The following is a 19503-nucleotide window of genomic DNA, read 5'->3' on the forward strand; positions in this document are numbered from 1 at the left end:
AAGATCAAACACCTCTTCTGGTGGCCTTCTTGGAGAAAAGACATAAAGTCATTTGTGTTGTCTTGCGGAATCTGTGCCCAAAATAGGAGTCAAAAGAAAAGGCCAGCCGGCCTACTTCAACCTTTGGACATTCCACCAGCACCTTGGCACACCTTGTCAATGGATTTTATAACTGACCTGCCTCCTTGTGGTGGTTACAACACGATTCTCGTAATAGTGGATCTATTCTCCAAAATGGCCCATTTCTATCCCTTTAAAAGGATTGCCGTCAGCTTCCACCTTGGCCAAGGAATTTATGGAAAATATAGTGCGGTTACATGGTTTCCCTTCCATATTAGTCTCAGACCGTGGAAGTCAATTTATCTCCCACTTTTGGAAGAAATGTTTCCAACTAGCACAAATAGACGTGCGGTTATCCACCAGCCACCACCCCCAGACCGACGGACAAACCGAGAGAACCAATCAGACTCTCCAGCAATATCTGCGGTGCATGTTACACCAATCCGAGTTAAATTGGAAAGACATCCTTTGGATTGCAGAATATGCATACAACAATTCAGTGCATTCTGGAACCGGACAGACTCCTTTTTATACCCTGTATGGTCACCATCCTCGGACCTCTGACCTAGATCCACCTCTGACCCTGGAGATGCCTGCAGTAAATCACCTACATTCCACAATAACCCAAGCCTTCAAAGAAGCTACAACCCACTTACAGCAAGCCAAGAAAAAGTATAAAGAAAACGCTGATTTGCACCGAAGCAAAACTCCTCCTTACCAAGTAGGAGATCAGGTATGGCTAGCAACTAAACATCTACCCCTCAAGGGTCAGCAAACTTTTAATCCCAGATTCATTGGGCCTTACCCCATCAAAGCTATTATCAACCCAGTGGCCTTTAAACTCGATTTACCATCCAACATACGGATTCATCCCGTTTTTCACGCATCTCTTCTAAAACCAGTACAACCTGGAACCAGACTGTCTGAGCCCCCAGGCCCTGTCCAAATTGATGGAGAATTAGAATTCGAAGTGAAACATATTTTAGATTCCAAGATAGTTAAGTCGAAACTCTTCTATCTTGTTGATTGGAAAGGATATGGACCTCTGGAAAGATCTTGGGAACCCAGTAACTATGTTCACACACCACGATTAATTCAAAGATTCCATCGAAGATTCCCGCACAAATCAAAACCCCCGGAGGAAAAGACCTTGGGAGGGGCCTTGACGGGGGGGTACTGTCATGATGCCTACCTCTAAGGAGCCAGGCCGGGCCCAGCAACCCCAGAGGCAGACATCATTTTCCCCAGGGAAGTCTCAGCGGGCCCAAGTCGGGGCCCTTTGGACTCAGTCCTGGCGCCTTAGGCGCCAGGCTCATAGAAGAGGATATGTGTTTAAGTGCTTGGGTGCACACTTACCTGATGCAGACCTTGCTGCTTCATCCAGGCCCTCTTGAGGCCTGAATGGGACTACTTTACCTGTAGGACTACTTCACCACCCGGGTGTGGTCGGGGAAGGATACATACCTGATTGGTGGAAGGATACATACCAGGAACTTCTTCCAAGGCTATTTAAACCCCACCCGAACAGCCACACGTGCTTCGCGTTGTTCTGCACCTAGCAGCTGGACGCTCACCGTGTCAGCTCCTGCATCCTGACTTCAGCCACGCCTGCCAACACCCTGGGACACCTGCAAGGGGAGAAAGGAAGAGAATAGGAGAAGAAAAGCCCTTACCTGCTAAATCTGCATCCCGGAGTCATTTCTCCAACGGCCCTGAAAAGGAAGACTTCATTTTAAAGGCATTTCGTTTCGATCGCTGCAGCGCTGCATTTTACTCACCTTGGCAAGGCGCTTCCATCTTCAGCAGCGATCTTCCGGATTCAGCTACGCCCCGGCGCCTAGAGGAAAAAAGACAAGAACAAAGGTGAGAGGGAGAAAAGGAATAAGGAAAGCTCAGTTTCCTTTTAAGTCTTACCTGTTGGATTATTCCCACTGCATTTCGGGTCCTGCCGCTTCCTGGCATCTCCGGACCCCGGCCCCTATGGGGAAAAAAGACAAGACATTGAATGAGCGAATGCAAAGACATTACCTGAGCGCTCATCCAGAACTGTTTCACTTCGGGTCGGCGCCATATCTCCGGCACTCCGAACCCCGGCCCCTAAGGGGAAAAAGACATAAGCATTAGCGCTTGCTGCAATTAGACAACGAACATTATTATTAAGCTTGAACTTTTGAACAGAACTTTTACAGCGCCTTACCTGAACAGTCAAGCTTACCTGAACTCCCATCAATCCTCAATCCAGTGAAGTAACTGGGTTTCAACGCGCCCCTGCATCAGAAGCAGGATGGAGAGCTCATCCTTCCAAACCCTAATGTGAGGCTTCACGGGGAATCGTGGAGGAGGTATCGTGGAGGGTTGGAAGGGAGTGGGAGGCTTGAGCATTGTTCCACAGTTGGTAATACTCCATTTTCACGCACAGGAGGGTATCCAACGAGCCAGGGAAGCCAGAATAGAGGGGCCCTTCCTGTCCATCTTCAGAGTTCTGCGCCTTAGACGCCGCGCCTCCGTGGGAACCAGGTGAGCGTTACAGATACCACTTCAGACTTTCCTCGCATCTGGGGTCCAGCACTCTGTTGAGTTGGCTCAGGCTTGGTCAGTCCTGCTTCAGGGAAGGATCTTCCTGGCGCTCGGGTCCAACTTTAAAGCAATGCACACAATCTGGTGTTCCTCTCCCTGGCACTTTGGTTCCAGCGGCAGTGGAAGTACAGCCAGCTCAGAGAGCATGTCCAAACAAGTTCACTTTGGAGTTGAATGGTCCCACCAACCCAAGGGGAGATGTCGTCCTTGCAGGGCTTCTCTAGGCGTAATTAATTCAGAGCTTCAGCACAGCAGCAGGGCTTCAGCGGGCAAACCAACGGTCCAGGAGTTGCAGCAGGCATCTCTTACAAGTCCTCCTCCGGATTCCTTCGTCCAGTGGTTGACTCTGCCTTCCAGCCCAAAAAGCCTTTCCTTTCATGCAGGTTTCTCCCATTCATTCCAGCCTAGCTGTCCATCACACAGTAGGGTGGCTATCCTTCCCGGACAGCCAGTCGGCTAATCACCTTTGGGTGCATTCCTGTAACCAAGGGGATGAAGCACGGGGAGTTTCGGGCGCCTCCCTTACTTCATACCCTTGCCAGACATACTGGTGCCAGAGGTGGGCGTCACTCGTGAATCCCGCCAAAGACACAATGAAGAAAGGGAACAAACCTGGTTTGGCACACAAAGTAAATCTCAAGAAGGACCTTTCCAACAAGAATTGTCGAAAAAAGAAGACTGTGGCCATTTTGACAAAATGGGCACCCATGGGTGCTTTACTGCAAATGCAGCCTGTGGTAAAAACACAAAATGGTAGTAAAAAGTAAACCACTACCACCAGCCATTTAATTGTAGAAAGGGTAACAAATGTTACATGTGAAACTAGATAAAGGGAATACTAGGTAACCCCTCCAGCACCCTATTGCAAGATAGTGTGTGCTGGGTCTAGAAAGTTACAAAATGTACGTAAAGTCAATTACACTTCACTGCTCTTGGAAACTGTAGTTTCACCAAGGGAAGGTATTTAAACCTTTGGGAAATCTAAAAGAATTCCCTCGACTACTGCACTGAAGTTGCTGTGTGACCCATTGTAAAGATGATGCCTATGGAGTTTGCCCGACTCCAAAGTTAAAAGAAACACAGAGAATAAATTGCATGAACATTATATGAGAGATCAAAAGTCCTAAAGTCCAGCAAAAAGAGCTGGGGGTCTCTAAGGTAGAAAATCGACGTTTTTCCACCCGTAGGTCCGCCTGGGTCCTCTAAATGGACTAGAAAGAAATTCGAAGGGTGTATGGATCGGCTGGAGAAGATTAGCAGTTTTTCTGATCATCCATCTTCAAAGGTCTCGTGTAGAGCCTAACCTCCATTTTTCATCTCCTTTTCAAGAAGATCAGTCTTCTGTCCCCGTCCAGCAGGAAGACATTGTCCACATGGAATGAAGAGGAAGAAGCTTCATTTCTTACGAATTATGAGGAGGAACAGCGGGGTACCACAGACAACTAGGAAGAAACCCAACACGAAGGAACAGACCCATGACACATCAAGATCAGGACATTGTTGTTTTGTGCCTAGATTCTCCTCCGTCCACTCCGGCTCGCCAGGCCTCACCTGTAGATGACCAAATGGCCTTCAACTCCATGTTGAAAAAAGCAGCTGAACACTTTCAAATTTCCACTCAAGAGGCTGTGCCTGAGCAGGATTTTGTAGAGGATATCCTTAAGGAGAAGCCTCCATCTAGCCAGGTCACCTCCCTCCTTAATTCCATCAAAAAAAGGTTGGCCCCCTCATTGGTATTACCAGCTCAAACTCGGGCAGTGAACTCAAGAGTGGAAAAACTATTTCGCCCTTCCCCTTCCGACCCTCTATACATTAGAGTGCACGCCATCCCAGATTCGTTGGTAGTGACTACCACCCGGAGAAGGGCTGGGGTACCCCTTTGCACGGGGGAAGCACCTCCGGACAAGGAACACAAAAGACTGTATGCTCTAGGCAAACAAGTCACTTCGGCTGCCGCATACACTACGTGGATTGCTAATAATACCACACTATTGGCAAGCTATGCTCACGCTCAGGCCTCCAAGAGGTTCCTGACCCCGCCAAAACCAAGCTTCTTTCCATTGTAATCGAGGAAAGACAAGTTAACCAGAATTTGATCAAGAACACCCTGGACACGCCTGAAACAGCAGGCAGGTCTCTGGCCCAAGGGACCCTACTTAAAAGACACACTTGACTGCGTACTTCAGGTTTTAAATCGGAAACACAAGCCTCCCTCATCAATAAGCCCATTGAGGAATCTAACCTCTTCGGGAAAGCTGTGGGTGAGGCCTTGAAACAGGCAAGAAAGAGCATGAGACTCTTAAGTCTCTGCAACAGATCACGCAGAAACCTTCCCCCAAGAGAGGTAATAACTCTCAGCGGGCCTTTCGAGGGCAACCCCGTGCTGGTCAAAACAACTATGGCACGGGGATCTTCAACACAGGACAAACTTCGGGAAGCCCCGCATACTACCCTTCAAGGGGTCAGAAACGCGGCAGGGGTAGAGGCCCCAATCCCAGAGGAGCCACAGCCTCTGGTCAGAAAAGGCCACCAGATCCAGGTCGCCTCCCATGTCACCCCAGTCGGAGGGCGATTAACATCTTTCCTCATGGCATGGGAGGGGATAACTTCAGACCAGTGGGTCATAAAGACGGTCGCCCACGGTTACTGCGTGGAATTCGCCCGACCTCCTCAGTTCAGACCGCCGCACTCACAGCGCCTTTCACCGGACCATCTGGAGATCCAGAATCAAGAGGTGGAAGCTCTGCTGGAAAAGGACGCCATAGAAGCCGTCCCTGTTCTTACAGTAAACAAGGGTATTTATTCAGTTTACTTCCTCGTACCCAAAAAGGACCTCACCATGCGCCCTGCTGTAGACCTGTGCCCAGCGAACAAGTTCATAAAACCCCAAAAGTTTTGCATGGTAACACTACAGGAGGTGATCCCATTGCTGAAACGGGGACTACATGGCAACATTGGACATGAAGGATGCATACTTTCACATTTCAATGTTGCCAGCGCACAGAAAATATCTAAGGTTCATGATGGAGGACAGGCATTACCAATTCAAGGTACTCCCCTCAGCGCCAAGGGTGTTTACAAAAGTCCTGGCAGTGGCTGCAGCACACCTGCGCAGACTGCCTGTCCCAGTTTACCCTTTCCTTGACGACTGGCTCATCACAGGGGACTCATTTGCCACATGTTTTTCGAACATCCAAAAAACCGATTTTCTCTTCAGTCTTGGTTTCTCAATCAACGAAAAGAAATCTAGTCTAGTCGCCAGTCAAACAAAACAATTTCTGGGAGCTCTAATTCAGACGGAAGACTGTCTCGTCTTCCCCTCCAACGAGAGGGTTCAGAACATGCTTTTTCAGATCCCTCAATATGTGGCCAGTCGCGAGGGGACGGTACGCAAAGCCATGAGCTTGTTAGTTATGATGGCGACTGTTAGGAAAGATTTCGTTATTGCAGGGAACTTTCCTTCCATGTGGCAACCCCTAAACTTTTTGCTATTGTTTTCAACCTGTTTTCTTGACTTTGCCAGAGAAGTGCAGCCTTCTGCCGTACTCCTCTGGGCTTTCGCTCCTTTCTTACGGGGAAACTGACATGCCCTTAAGACAGTCAGTACCGGGGAACGCTGTTTCCCGTAGTTTCTTTTATCGTGTCGCCATTTTAGTGCAACACGACACAAGAGGGCACTGTAAGCTAAGTTACAGCTCTCTTGGGTCTCTAGCCTTCTACAGACCCTAGACACTCTTGTAGGATGGTTTTTGGATCGGTGCAAGTCATTCAGGGACTGGGCTGGTGGCAGCGATCATTTGGTTTATTTTGAGCTCCTTTTGCCGTTCTGAGCACCTTTTTGCCGCGAACACAAAAGGGTGGCCCGGCTACCCAAAATGGCTGGACCACGAGGCTCCTTTGTCTCGTCCACTGTCCGTCTTGCTCCCTTTACCTTCCCCCGGGTCAGGCGACCCGGGGCCTTCCTTATTTGGGCATGTAGTTTCCCGCGAAACACGGTTGCTTTCGCGGGCTTCTACATGTCGTTTGAGTGCCCCCAGGATGTGGGCTGGGCTGTCTGGTCCCAATACACATCCTGGGTGCCAGAGAGTCTAGGGTGGTGTGAATGCCTGGGACCACTGTGGTCCGTGATTGGTCCACGTATGGTATGTGTGTTGATGAGCGGATCTCCCATTGGCTCCCCTCCGTTTTGGCGCGAAGGGAACCGTGGATAAGAGGGAGCTGGAAACACCACTACCATGTCGATCTCCTGAGTTCTTACGAACCCAGGGATACAGGAGCCAAGTATCCTGCGAACACGAGGCTGGACCGAGGAATCGCTGGTGACCCCCTGAAGAACTTCTGCTCCTCATTGCTGTCGTCCGGTGAAGCCCTTTCCACCTAAGATCGAACAAGAAGGCCTGTACTGGCGCTTCGACCTATTGGAATAGCAGGACCAGCTATTCCCGGCACCTTCATCAACTCCTGCCGTAAGCCTTCGGAAGTGTCTCTGGGCCATCCAGTTGACTGACCAGCTTACTAAGGAGTCCTGCTCTGTAATCGCCGACAGGTTGGGTGGTATTCTGAGTCCGGGGCACGCTCACACGCTTCGTTTGCTTAGCAACCCTAAGCTAGAGGTGAACGGTGCTCATTTGGCTTGAATACACCCGGCCGTTCCGTTGCCCTGCCGGGGCGACAAAACTGTGCTTGTTTCTTCGATCGGGACGTCTTTTTACTCTGCACGACGACGAGACGTTCCCTGCTCTTCAGAACCTGCCAGAAGCTGCATCTATCGAGGAGAAGCTCGGGCCTGCTTGCTTCGGGGACCGGTGAGTAGATTAGCTAGGATCTGGTCGCCCTCCTGCAGTGCCCCTTGCTTTTCCCCGCTGTAAATACAGCACCCCTTGTCCGTACTCGCGCCCTGCTTCTGCCTCACAGTGGAGGCTGCGCTAGAGTCGCGGACCGTGTTCTCCTTCATTAGGGCACCCTACAGAGCTGTCCAACGTCCTCCGAAGAGCTTCACCTTCTGCCCATTGGCACCGGCGTGTGCAGGTACTTTTGAGCGCTAGGCTCCACTCTTCGTAGGGATTGGACTACCATCTAGTTAGGGGCCCCAGAAGGCGGACATATCACACGCATTGGTTCGCACTGCCTGTTTTCCTTCCCCTGCAGGTGGATAACATATTTCGTGCTGCTAATGCTGTGAAACTGTGTATTCTGTATATATATTGGGTGGATAGTGTATGTGTTGGTTTAATATCGTTGTATATTGCTGCTTTTACTGTGGTTATTAGTTTCAAGGCCTTATAATAAATGTGTATCTATTTTTGATATAAACAACTGTTTGGAGTAGTTTGTAAGCGCTCTTGCTTTGTGTGCTCATTGCGGGCTTTCAGTCACCCTCACCCCTCTTGAGACCTAGTCTTGACCGCCGCGATCGCTACCTTGATTGGTCTGGCTTGTCCAGAGGTTACCCTGTTCCAAGTAATTAGGTTGGCCTTCTGAACTTCTGCGCCACCAGGACAGAGTTCAGAAATCCGTCTTAACAGCGACGTGCATATACCTGGTTCCCCACACGCGGCTGCACATGCGTCCCATGCAAGAGTGGCTCAAGAGCCAGTGGTGTCAGGTCAGCGGACAATGGGAAGATCTGGTAGTTGTCTCGCCAGCCTTCGTTCTCTCTCTCTCCTCAGTGGTGGTCAAGAGAAAACCTCTTGAAGGGGAAGACCTTCACCCCACCATACAGTGGAAGCCACTCACTACCGACGCATCTCTCATGGGGTGTGGGGGGCTCACCTGCTTCAGCAGACAGCGCACGGAGTGTGGTCCCCTCAAGTAGCGTCCAACCATGTAAACTTACTGGAGCAGTTAGGGGGGGGGTTCAAGGCCTTGAAGGCCTTTCAGGTGCAACTACAAGGGATGACCGTACTGATTCTAACGGACAGCACTACAGCCATGTATTACCTGAACAAACAGGAGGGCACTCACTCTCCAGGGCTATCCAAGCTGTCCCAAAACATCTGGATATGGGCTCTCAAACACGAGCTGTTTCTGTTGTCCCAACATGTTCCAGAGGAACTCAATATTCTGGCAGACGTGCTCAGAAGAGATTTTCCTCTGCCCAAAGAATACGAATGGCGGCTACACAAAGACTTTGTGTCCAACGTCTTCGCAGAATGGTCTTTCCCAGAGATCGACCTGTTCGCTACTCAGGAGGACACCCAATGCCAAGACTACATCTCCAGGTACCCCCAGAACCGATCCAAGGGGAAGTGTTACGCTCACCTGGTATCCACGGGGACGCCACTCAGCCCTGGCTGCCTGATTCTCGCCCTGGACCCCTTCCCGATCCTGGGTGGTACCTTTTGATGGAAGTCTGGCCTGAAGCACGGGATGACTGGGTTTAAGATCAGGTACAGTCTCCTCCCACTTGCCCTGGGTTCGACCCTATGGCTTCTCATCACCTTGTTATATCATCTGGCGTGCTCTCCGTCCTGCCTTCTTTGCAGGGGTGCGTAGTCTTCTGCGGTCTTGAGCGACCAAGTTACTTCACTGGTGCAAGCCCATTCAAGTGTCTTTAAAGTAGGTCTTATTGCAGCATTTTTTATGTTACTGTCCTTGCATTCCTTTCTTGGTGGTTAATGTCTTTTTCTTTACCCCTTAGGTGAGCGGAGGTTCGGCGTGTCGTGCTGCTTGGATTGAGCTCCTGCTGGAATGGAGGGCGCAAGAGGTGCACTACGATTTGGTAGGTAACGCGCGAAGTGTGGCGCTGTTTTGTCCTTTACTTGCTAACCTGTACTCTTTCTTCCTTTTCAGGTCGCGATGGTCTTCTCTGGTGTGCGAGGTGTTCCGGAACAATGCTGGCCTAGAGGTGCCCAACCAGGTGAGGTTCACGTGATGACTGAGGCTTACGCCGTAAGTAAATTATTATAACGTTGTCTTTCTCTCTCTCTCCCTTCAGGTTGCTTCGTTCCGGTGCGTTTGCGGGGTCTCGAAGCAGCAGAAGCACAGACGAGCGTCAGGCAGACGCGGGATGGAATTTGCAGGTAAGTAAGAGTCTAATAATGATGATCTTTGTCTCCTCTGCAGGTGCGTAATTTCGATGATCGCCGGTATCAGGACACTGGACACGGTGAGCGTCACACTGCTGGCTGCAGAATAACGCGAAGCGTGGGTGTGGTTTAAATAGCCTTCTAGAAAAGTAGTCCAGGTAAAGTAGTCCCTGGCCTCCACACCCCAAAACACTACCGCACAGTCTGGTTCTAGGAACTAGACTGTGTGAGTGCCTCCATGTTGGCTGCAGGCCCCAAAGAAAGTAGTCCCTTCAAGGATGTTTCCCATTTTGAACATGAGCCTGGCGCCAAAGGCGCCAGGACGGACTCCAAGAGAGTCCTGGAAGGTAGTTCAGGGCTCCTGAGGCCCCAATAGCACCCTGAATCCTGACGCCACCTAGCATGTGGACACGCCAGTGGGAGTTCGGGTCAAGGGTCGTGATAGGAACGGTCTCTAGATAACATGGTCAGGGAAATTTGTCTACGCTTCCCCCACTCACCCCCCCAAGCCCCTCCCCCCGACTCCCCTTCTCAACCAAATAGTGCACAAGATGCACCAGGAACCAGTTACCATGATACGGGTGGCCCCCATGTGGGCCCGCCAACCCTGGTTCGCTTACCTGATGGAAATGTCCCTCTCCCCACCAGTGAAACTACCCTGCCCGTACAACATGTTGTCTCAGGACAGGTGGGAGACTCTACACCCATGTCCACAAACTCTGAACTTAGCCGCTTGGCTCATGAGGTCATAGAGTTTGGACACCTACAGCTCCCGCAGAGGTGCATGGACATACTCAGGGAAGTTAGGAAACCAAACACATGTTGTTGCTATGCCAGCAAGTTGAAACGTTTTGTCATCTGGTGCAATTCCAAGGGTGTCAATCCCATCGATTGCTCACCCACACACAGTGTGCTGTACCTAACCCATCTGTTGGACACTGGGTTAGTCTTCAATCCCTAAAAGGTTAATCTGGCTGCTCTGTCAGCCTACACAACATCACAACAAAAGGATACCGGTTATTAAAGCCTTTATAGAAGGGGTTAAGAGGATGTATCCTCCCATTGCTCACCCAGCTCCTGGATGGGACCTAAATGTGGTTTTGACCAGGCTCATGGGTGCTCCCTTTGAGCCTATGCATAAAGCAAGTCTGAAAGACCGGACTTATAAAACAGCCTTCCTAGTAGCTATCACTTCTATCAGAAGAGTTAGCGAACTACAAGCACTTTCTGTTCTAGACCCCTTTGTTACAGTCCACAAAGATAAAGTAGTTCTGCACACGCACCCCAGGTATTATGCCGATGATACGCAGTGTACCATCCGCCTATCGGGCAATTATGTAGAGGGCATGCGGGTGATCAAGGAGATATTTGAGCTCATTCAAAATTGGATGATGGAGAATGGACTTGCATTAAATAATAAGACTGAACTGATGATCATAGTCACGAGTCCCATAATTGCCAGGTTAGGAAGTGAATATTCAGAGTTCTGCATAGCAGATTGTAAAATTTCCACCAAAAAGATTAACAAAATCTTAATATGAGAATGCACGTGAGCGATCTGATGTCTTCTACATCATATTATGTAAGACTCCTAGCTCATATAAGACCATACCTCTACCTCAAGGGCACTGAGACTATCGCCAGAGCTATAATAGGTTCAAAGATTGACTATTGTAGCAGCTTGCTGATGGGAGCCAATAAAGGCGAAATCGCCAGACTACAGGTTATTCAGAATGATGCTGTCCGTGCAATTGTTGGACTCAAAAAACAGGATCACATCTCTGCGGCTGAGGGGGGAGTCTACACTGGCTTCCAGTGGAAGCCAGGAACCACTTCCGTATGCTCCCTATAATCCACAAATGTCTCGAGGGATCGAATCCACAGTATCTCACAGAAAGGATCACCAAGAAGCCTGTGGTTAAAAATCTGAGCTCTGATAATTTGAACTTGCTTATGGTAACCAGAGCTAAAATGGCAAAAAAACAATAAGTGTGCCTTCCCCACAGCAGAGTCCTGACTATGAAATTCAATCCCGCTGGCGCTCAGAAGGGAAAAATCTCTGGATACATTTAAACAAAAAAAAAACGTAACTTTTTAAGTAGTCCCCCATCGGGCAGTCTTACAGGTATTTGAGGACCCCTTTATGTGTTGCCTATTGTTTGTATTTTTAAGTACCATCGTATGCGCCTCTATGCCGCCCGAGCCTGTTTTGGATAGCGCAATATAAATGAAGTAAAGTGGAGGCCCACCTCTGAAACCCCCATTTAGTTTGTAGTCTAACAATGAATACTGGAGTGTGTTTTCCAAACAGTGCCCAAAATTGAGAACCACAAACAATCCGACAGCCCTTTCTATATACACCATATCGTAATATCCATGGCTGCTACTTCGGATACTATTAAACTCTTTCTCCAGCATGGGGTCTGGCATGGATTCACATGCTCATGAATATTCCCCGTCGTCAGGCTGGGAATCCTCGGTAAAGAAAAAATCAGTATCAGTTTCGTTTCTGATCTGTCTTTCGTAGTAGTAACCAAACACTGATCTCTGCGTCATACTGACCACAGCCAATGACTGCCCTCTACCTAAGCCCCGCCTCTGGCAGCCATCTTCAGATTTTTACCGCACGTGCAAGTGTTGGGATGCTCGTGCTATTGCTCTCGGTCAAAAGAGCCTCAAGCTCCACCGTTTCTTCAGCCGATCAACAGGGACCCGTGTCGGATTCGTCTACGCCCCTCAAGGGTGAAGATTTCGTCGAACCACGCTTTTGGAGGACTCCAGAAGTTTCTCAGGCCCATCTCGGACATGGCCCAGGAGAAGGGAAGCTCGACGCCCGGAAAGCTGTTCAGGGTCTGCCCTGGATGCCAGCTTCAGAATGTCTTTAAGGAGGACGAACACTCCCTTTGTCTTTACTGCCTACATGAGGACAAGACGCACGTGAAGAAGGACTGTGCGTTTTGCGGCAATATGTCGGAGCGGACCATGAAGGACCGCCATCAACGTCTCGCCAACTGGCTGGAAGGAAAGAGCCCGTCAGGCGAGAAGAAGTCCGAGCGGTCTTCTAAGACCTTTGAGGGCGCCCCAGCGACCGGGGTCCAACAGATGGCCAAGCACCGCGAGTCCGCTGGCACCGGGAGCGCTGAACGGTCGGGCTCTATGGGCGCCAGGCAGGGCGCATCCTCCCCGGCGCCATCAACCACGAGCCAACGCTCTGGCTCGGGTAAGAGGAAGGCCGAGCACCCAACGAAGCTCCTGGAGAGACCCTGGTCGAGCTCGAAGGCCCCAAGGAGAAGGCGGTGAGTGCACCTAAGGTGGTGAAAGCCTTAATCCATCCGGCCAAGGCCTCTATCGAAACAGTCGCGGCGGCCCTGGCTCAGCCTGTGGAGGCTACACCAGTGGTGGCGACCTCAGGGCCCAGAGTCTCCCTGCCACCACAGAGGGGAGTCCTCTTTCATGCCCATCGACAGGACCCCCGTGAAACCTCCGACGGAGAAGAAAAAGGGGGGGGGCAGGTGGTCGTCGTGGATTCGGCCTCAACCTCTGAGGAAGAGCTGATCGAAGTCTTAAGCCACGGCGTTGGCGTGGAAGAAGACCTGCCCGTCGGGAGGGACCCCGACGTAGGAGACGACGAGAACGTCGAGGGTGCCGACGGGGCTCCTGACCTCCCGTCGGACTCCCCTCAACCAGTGCCGCAAGACAACTCGGCGGCCATTTTGTTGGCTATACAGTCCTTATGCTCGGAGATAAGGACGAGACTGCCGTTACCACCAACGGAGGAACCGCTCCCTCCCCCTAAGAGAAGAAGGATTCATCCTCCACCTCCTTTTCAGCCATCGCGCCCTGTTCAGCCCTCCTCCCCGTCCACGACACGTGGGGATGATACGGGGACTGACACGGCCGCAACGGGTACAGACGACGAGGTTTACGACGAGGATCTCCTGTCGTCACCTCCCACCCGGGCTTCCCCGCCCACGAGATTGGATTGTTTCACTCCATGATCGCCAGGGCATCCGAGCTTTTACAGCTCTGCCTGGAAGAGAAGAAGGAAGGTTTCCATTATCAACGGCGCGAGGCCAAGAGGAAGACGGTCCTCGCTGTACCTCTACTGGACGATATTTGGGATGAGGGCCTCGCCCTCCTCAAGAACCCATCCATGACGCCGGCTAGAAGGGATCGGTACGAGAAGAAGTACCGGGTCCCGGACGCGGCCCCCTTGTGCCTTCGGGCACAGCCGACCCCGGACTCGGTCGTCTCCGCGGCGGCCAGGAAGAAAGCGGGGGGGCGCGGCCTCTACGTCTACCTCCCCGCCGGACGGCGAGGGAAAGAAATTAGACACGATGGGACGCAGAGTCATCTCGTCGGCAGCGACGACGATTAAGGCGGTCAACGCCTTGGCTATCGTAGCCCGCTACGACAGGGAGTTGTGGTACAAACTGGCCCCCCTGCTGGACTTCCTACCAGAAAAGAGGGCGGAAGCCCTAGAGATCTTGCAGGAAGGAGAGGTGGCGTCGGACCACGCCATTACGATTGCGACGGACATCGCTGACTCTGGATTTCGCCAGTTGGGCAACAGCGTGTGCCATAGGCGGCGTGGATGGCTCAAGGCTACTGACTTCCGTCAGGACGTGCAGACCAGAGTCTTGAAACAACCTGTTTGGGAAAACAGTGGACGATTCCCTTCAAGCCATCAAGGCGGACACGGAGACGGCCCGGGCTCTTGGGGTTCTCCAGCAACGGCGGCCGCCCTTTCGGAGCGGCGGAGGCAAACAGGGTGCCTCCAAAGGTTCCAGCGGCGGATTTTCCACCTACCGTCAAGCAGCCCGTTCGTCGTCACAAGAAGCTTACAGGGGACGAGGCAAGTCAGGCAGACCCCGCCGTCGTCGCCAAGGAGGACAAGGCGGCAAAGCCTCGTCGAAGCAGGACTGAACCGGCCGTGGGGTCGGGCCCCCACCGAAGCACCCCGGTGGGAGGCCGGCTGGCGAGCTTAGTCAGCGTGTGGGAGTCCATCTCCACCGACAGTTGGGTGCTGGACGCCCTAGCTCAGGGTCACGCGCTCGAGTTTCTAAAGAGGTGCCCGCGCGTCCCCCCTGTGGCCAGGAAAGAACATCACGTCCCTCAACTTCTCTTGGAGGTAAAGGCGATGCTCAAGAAGGGCGCCATCGAGCTCGTCCCAAAGAGGCTTCGGGGCTCCGGAGTTTACTGAAGATACTTCCTCGTGAAGAAGAAGACGGGAGGATGGCGTCCCATCCTGGACCTACGACGACTGAACAAATTCATCAAGGCACAGAAGTTCCGGATGGTCAGCCTCCAACACGTCCTGGGTCAACTGGAGGAGGGCGATTTCCTGTCGTCTTTGGATTTGGAGGATGCCTACTTCCATATTCCCATCCTAAAGGGACACCGAAGGTTTCTCAGGTTCGTGGTCCAAGGGCGTCACTACCAGTTCAGAGCCCTTACCTTCGTTTTGAGGTCGGCACCCAGGGTGTTCACCAAGTGCCTCGCACCGGTGGCGGCGCAGCTGCGCCGAGAGGGGATCCACGTCTACCCCTACCTGGACGACTGGCTCATCCGAGCAAAGACGAAGGAGCTTGCTGTGGAGCACACGGCAAGGACCGTCCAACTACTCACGGACCTGGGATTCTCCATAAACTACGCCACGTCCCACCTGGTGCCCGCGCAAGACTCACTGTTTCTGGGAGCGAAGCTCGACACAGTGTCGCTTCTGGCCTCTCCTTCGGAGGAAAGGACGAGGGCCATCTTGGGCAAGGTGCAGCGGATGCTGGTTGCGGACGCGGCCAAGGTGAGGTCCATCAAGTCCCTCCTCGGAATGACGTCTTCTTGCATTTATCTCATCCGCCTGTGCAGGCTCCGGATGCGCCCGTTGCAGGAGTTCCTGGACGCGCGCTGGATCCAGACGACGGGCAGCTTCGAGGAAAGGATCACACTCGACGAGAGTTTCCGACGAGCGGTCCGGTGGTGGGGCACCCGCGCGCATCTGACGGCGGGCATGGACTTCCAGACGCCCGGCCACCAGGAGACAGTGACCTCGGATGCCTCCCTGGAAGGGTGGAGAGCGCACACCGAAAATCTGCACGCAAGAGGCCTTTGGCTTCCGACGGAGAAGTCCCTCCATATCAACGTCCTGGAGCTCCGTGCAGTGTTTTGGGCCCTCAGGTCCTTTCTTCCTTCCCTCAAGGGCAAGGTGGTGATCTTCACCGACAACACCACCACCATGTTCTACATCAGGAAGCAGGGCGGAACCAGGTCCCCAGCCCTGTCCAAGGAGGCGCAGGATTGGTGGCATTGGGCCGTCGCCTAAGGGATGTTTCTGGTGCCGTTTCATCTGGCAGGGACTCGCTCAGCAGAGAGCTGCGCTCGTGCCACGAGTGGGAACTACGACAGGATCTAGTGGACCGCCTCTTCCGACGGTGGGGCACACCCCAGATCGACCTGTTCGCGACGGCGACAAACTCCAAGTGCCGGAGGTTCGCCAGCAGGTTCCCCCAGCCAAGGAGCATGGGCGATGCTTTCTCGTTCCCCTGGGAGGGCCTGTTTCTATACGCGTTCCCTCCATTGCCATTGCTGATCCGGCTCATCAACCAGCTCTAGAGGTCACGGTGCAGGATGATTCTCGTCGCACCTGCGTGGCCGAGGCAGATATGGTTCCCGGACCTTCTGGACTTGTCAGCGTCCCCGTCAATCAAGCTGCCAGTGGACGCGGATCTTCTCTCCAGGGAAGGAGGCGCCATCCTCCATCACGACCCGAAGTCGCTGAACTTGCAGGCCTGGCTCCTGCAGCGTTAGAGTTTGGAGGATACGACATACCGGCCGACTGCAGAGAGGTTCTTGCAAAGGCCAGGGCGTCCTCAACTCTTAAATGCTATGGACACAAATGGAAGAGGTTCTCTGTCTGGTGCCACGCACAGAAGATTAACCCTCTACGGATTACGGCTCCCCAGGTACTGCCGTACCTTCTGACGCTGGCCAAGGCTGGACTGGCGCACGCGTCCATCAAGATTCATCTTGCTGCGATCTCCCGATACACCAGAACCACGGGGCGGACGTCTTTGTGGTCTCATCGTCTGGTGGAAGAATTCATGAAGGGACTGTTCAGATCGTTCCCGCCGGTGAAGGCTCCGGCCCCGGCGTGGGAGCTCAACGTGGTGCTGACCAAGCTCATGGGACCTCCGTTCGAGCCTCTGCACTCGGCTCCGTTGAAGTTCTTGTCGTGGAAAACAGCGTTTCTTGTGGCCATCACCTCCGCACGAAGGGTGGGAGAGAACCAGGCCCTTTCCTGCAAGCCCCCGTACTTGACTTTTCACGACACGAGGGTAGTGCTCAGGACGCACCCCTCCTTCATGCCCAAGGTGCCGTCGGACTTCCACCTCAACAAACCCTTGGTGTTGCCTGTTTTCTTCCCGTCGCCTTTGTCGCCAGCCTAAAGGACTTTGCACTCACTGGATGTGGCTAGAGCGCTGAAGTTTTACGTGGACCGCACAAAGTGTTTTCGGAAGACGTCACAACTTTTTGTGAACTTTGGACCTGTCAATCAGGGGAAGGCTCTCTCAAAGGCCTCCATTTCCAGATGGCTCTCCGGCTGTATCATGTACTGTCATCGGTTGGCAAACCGACCGCTGCCTGGCCGTCCGAGAGCCCATTCCACCAGAGCGATCGCAGCTACCACGGCGTTCCTATCTGGTGTGCCCTTGCTGGACATCTGCAGGGCTGCTACGTGGAGGTCGACGCACACCTTCACGAAATTCTACTGCGTCGATCGGGATTCCAGGGAGGAGTCCAGGGTCGGCCAAGCAGAGCTGCGCAATCTGTTCGCCTAAGGTGAGCCTGGTGAGGAGGTCAGAATTGCTTAATGTTGAGTTTGATGTAATGCTTAATGTTGAGCCTTTGCCACCTCCCGTGGTTGTGCATGTGTGTACTGCTATGTATTCTTTATTCATGAGCATGTGAATCCATGCCAGACCCCATGCTGGAGAAGGAACAAGTTACTTACCTGTAACTGTTGTTCTCCAGCATGGGTCTGGCATGGATTCACATGCGAACTCTCCCGCCTACCCCTCTGCGGCTCTTCACTTGGTCATACTGCCACTTCACTTGCTACCAAATCTGAAGATGGCTGCCAGAGACGGGGCTTAGGTAGAGGGCAGTCATTGGCTGTGGTCAGTATGACGCAGAGATCAGTGATTGGTTACTACTACGAAAGACAATTCAGAAACGAAACTGATACTGATTTTTTCTTTACCGAGGATTCCCAGCCTGACGACGGGGAATATTCATGAGCATGTGAATCCATGCCAGACCCATGCTGGAGAACAACAGTTACAGGTAAGTAACTTGTTCCTTTTGTGAACTCATCATTGATAAAGAAATTCACCGGAACACAGGGGAAGCATTCTTACAGAATGTAATTTAGGAATAACTCTAAAAAGATATGGACCTTTACTTCCTTGGCAAGTAGACGTTATGATAAGCTACTGAGGATTGTAACAGACAAATGATGTATGGGCCGCAGTGGAGCCACTTTCTATTGAGTGCCACAGAATCTGTTATTCAAATTTGTACATTGCTGCTGGGTGGTCTGAACATGAGCCCATGGCCTAGAGTCTTCTCCCTCTAACTCACTGTGGGGGCCCACGTGTGGGTGCCTCCCAGGCCCATCTGAAGATTGCAGAAATCAAGACTGCTTCATCTCATCTACACAGAAACAGAGCAGACCTTTTATCACTCTGTTCCTGAAGTTAGTTCTTATCTCTATATACATAAAGCAGAAAATCTGTTAGTTTGTTCCTTATACAATCCCACACCTTTCCACCAATCTGCACCACATTTTGCATAGTTACCCATTTAGGACCCCTCGAACATTACTGGATACAAGATATTTGGACACTCCACCCCTTTCCCTGGATTTCAGCCCCTTCACACATCAGACGATTGTCTGAAAATCAGTGCAACATCAATGTGGTCATAGAAGGACTGGACAAAGCTCATTTTAAGCATCTCAACACGAGCAACCAAACTCTAAGTTCCCCATGTGACCTCTAATAACCACGTTTCAAGGCCCTAGGATGCACCGTTTCCAAGTTATTTGCACTGCACCGCACCAGGGTGAGGTGACAGGTGGGGAGAGAACACAGAAGGTCCCAGTGTGAATAACAACTACTGCCAACAGCTCCTTCTAGTCATTTTGTAAATGTAACAAAAACCCATCACCGTAGAAGTTATAAGGATACAAAGTATCGTAACCCTACTTCACTTTAAGGTGATGTGTGCAATTGTAAGCATACAAGAAATTCACAAAGAGATGTAGTCTCTCTGCACTGATATTCTTGGGAATTGATAAGTTTCCCCTTAAGAAAGTTTCCCCTTAAGAATGAGCGAAAGGACAAGCAAAGTAAAGCACAAGGCTTTACTTGCATTCAAAAAATCAGGTCAGGAGTCCAAGCAAAAAGAAAGGGTGTCCCATAGAAGCTTATGGGAGCAAAGCAGCAAAAAGAAAATCTTGACTACCAGATTGTACAAATAAAAAAGATCAACTTGGATACAACAGTAAAAAGAACAAAAGAGTACCAAGCAGAAGTGAAAAGGGAATTCCTGGTCCATGAAACTTACAAAAATAAGGGTTTTTCCTTTTTTCCAGAATGGCTAATATGTGGAAGTTGACCCGTAATCACTTGTGAAATGTCATGGTGTCCTCATTTATTTAGTTGTTTTGTACTGCACCGTGTATGGACCCATTAGCTTGATTTGCAGCACTTTAAAAAGGGGAATGGGAGAAGGAGCTGTAAAGGGTCAAGGTAACAGTGTGAGCAGGATGGGGGGGGGG

General features: G+C 51.6%; 1 protein-coding gene across 3 annotated transcripts in view; it reads left to right on the plus strand.

The window, feature by feature from the left end:
- SETD2 (SET domain containing 2, histone lysine methyltransferase) overlaps positions 1-19503 on the plus strand; it is a 1465157-nt gene that overhangs the window by 1282877 nt on the left and 162777 nt on the right. The window lies entirely within an intron of this gene.

The sequence above is a fragment of the Ambystoma mexicanum genome, chromosome 2p (assembly GCF_040938575.1).
Source record: "Ambystoma mexicanum isolate Mex_15411 chromosome 2p, UKY_AmexF1_1, whole genome shotgun sequence".
Lineage (NCBI taxonomy): Eukaryota > Metazoa > Chordata > Amphibia > Caudata > Ambystomatidae > Ambystoma > Ambystoma mexicanum.